Source organism: Monopterus albus, unplaced genomic scaffold (assembly GCF_001952655.1).
Source record: "Monopterus albus unplaced genomic scaffold, M_albus_1.0 scaffold35.1, whole genome shotgun sequence".
In the NCBI taxonomy this organism is placed as follows: Eukaryota; Metazoa; Chordata; class Actinopteri; order Synbranchiformes; family Synbranchidae; genus Monopterus; species Monopterus albus.
Window position 1 is genome coordinate 1143836 of NW_018127915.1, and position 2692 is coordinate 1146527.

Sequence of the window (2692 nt, forward strand, 5' to 3'; positions counted from 1 at the left end):
GGAAAGACATGCTCAAAGTTCAAATTTAATCAGACTTTCGTTTGTTGCACAGTTGTTTCATTGTCAGGAACTAAATGAATATTTTATGTCGTGATGAAAATCTCTTCACGATGGATCCAAGCAACCATCTTACAGTTGAGATTTTTGGGACGGTAATACTTGCAAATCTATATGGTTGTAATACTAATATCTCAAAATCTGAAATATTACAAATAACATCATAATAAGGATAAATAAAATATATATATAAGGTACAGCCACATATAATGACACACTGACAGGTGTATCTTATGTTATACATGTCATATGATGCATTTATACTGTACCTGTACTCAAACTATGATTAAATTGGCCGTTTGCTTTATTGCTGCTGTATTGTTAATTATATAACTCTTCTCCTTCATTTCTTGCATCCTCTCTCTGACTGATGTTCAGTTCTAGTATTCTTTTAAAGGAAAATATAAACTGAAAATAACAATAGATGATTTAACTGAAAAAATCTAGAAAGTAGAAGTTGTTTTTTCAGCCCCGTCTTCTTTTTTGTCTGCAATCAGCCTTAATAACCTCCACCAACAAGGCAGCCTGAGAGGCAGAGCACAGGGCAAAACCAAAATCTGTAAATCATTTGCTACAAAGCACTGGCCGCTGTTCATTAGACTTATTGCAGTGAGTGCAGGAAAACTGATGGCGACTCAGATGAATGTATCAAGATTTTATCAACTCCTCTCATCTCTCATTTGGGTTATAGTGGCTGGACACACAACACAATATTGAGAGAGATTTTATTGCCAATATATAAAAGGATAGATAGGATTTTGAAAAGGATGAAAGGACACCCTTAGGCATACTTGTTTAGCATTGAATTCCTCAGCAAATTTCTCACACAGTGCAATTTATTGTCAAGTTTGCATCGTCATGAGGCAGGGTAAAAAACTGTCTGTGTCAAGAAAAGACAATATAAATTGGGTATACTTTAAAAAACACAAGAAAAAGAGATGAGGACAGTGACACATTATATTATAAAGATAAGGCTGGAACAATATAATGTTAGTGAAATTCAGCACAGAGTGTTAAAGTCTTTTTTCAGTAGAAAGCCAAAACAAACTGGTTTCTGCGGTGAGCTCGTATGAGATCTTGGGCGACTCACTCCCTCCATTCTATGACTACATCCTCTTAAAATCAGCATGGAAGAACTGTGAAGCATCAGCTCTTCAAAAGCATATTCAACACACGATTATGTTGTTTACAACACTATGTAATACCTCAAACTATAAACAATGGTTGTCATCATATTTCATTGTCTTTTATAATCTCATGAACATCGTTGTCACAAATAAATCTCCATGCCTACTTATCTGAGCTGTCTGACTCCGACTCCTTGCAGACTGTTTGCATTCTCACAAAATCTTTAGGCAAATTTCCTTTAGGTACATATTTGTCTGGCAAGTAAATATCTGTTCAAATTCATCCAAAACCTAAACTATGTTCTACCACATTAGGTTAGATTAGAATACATTTACACTACAATTAGATGTGAGAGTGCTGGACATAAATACAGTGGCAAGAAAAAGTAATGGCACTGTAATGGCACTCAAACAGTGTTTATGACTGGACTCCAGGTTTTCTAACAGCTGACTCCAGTTGACAATTAGTGACATCAGAAGCCTGGAGTTGTCATTACTTTTTCCATCATCATCTTGTATGTTTAATGGGTTTGTTCAATAAAGACACAAGAGATCATGACTATCTGTCTTTTATCGGCTTAGGAATTTTGTTTTGTAGATTTTTGTGACTTTGGTGAAGATCAGATCACACATCCCGACCAATTTATGCAGAAAACCAGAAAAATGCAAACAGTGCCATTACCTTTTCTTGCCGCTATATACAGTATTCCCGGGAACACTGTTGCTCTTAGTCCATTTAATCTCTGTGATCTTCAATATGCAGTAGTAGTAGCTGATGTGCTTAAGGTGAAGTGTTACACTCATTCCCCAAAGGGTCCATATTGACTTTGTGCACATCAGAAGTGTATTGACTGTTTAACACCTCTTTTTTTCACCCCTCCTTGTCATCGCTGTCTTTTCAGTCTTCATCATGTGTCACACAGTAACTCTTCACTCCAGCAAGGTCCTAATTCATTTGCACTTAATTAAGCTTGTGTTGGCAGCCAGCTATGTTTGAATGTGTGTGAGAGCATTGTAGAACAGGTAAGTCTATGACAATGATGTTGCTTTTGTGTTCCTTCACAATCAACCTGGCACCACGTTGCCTCCACTGTGTCTGTTCTCTCTCTGCCTTCTGCCCCCCCCAGCTAACCCACCTTTTTTCTTCCCCTCCCAAGGCTCTTTTCTCTCTATTGATCTAATGCATTTTCTCTGTCTCCTGCTCAGTCTCTCCCTCTGGATATGCTTCTTTCATACTTTATGCCTCTCTTCTCAGCTCCATCTGTTTCTTCTTTCATCCTTTACATTTTCAAAAATACCATTGCATACCTGTGTTTATGTGACTTTACACTGCTTACATTTCCTCCCTCTTCTTCTCCCTACACAATGTGTTGATTCCCTCAGTCCTCCCACCTCTCTCCACTGATGACTGTAACACTTGAGGCATGGATTTCCTGTCTAAGTGCTGCTTGAGACATGCGCAAACACACAGTAGATGTAGCCACGGGCTACCTCAGGTCAAACTGGGA

General features: G+C 37.9%; 1 protein-coding gene across 1 annotated transcript in view; it reads right to left on the reverse strand.

Annotated features, from left to right (window-relative positions):
* cacna1ha (calcium channel, voltage-dependent, T type, alpha 1H subunit a) overlaps positions 1-2692 on the reverse strand; it is a 148670-nt gene that overhangs the window by 27191 nt on the left and 118787 nt on the right.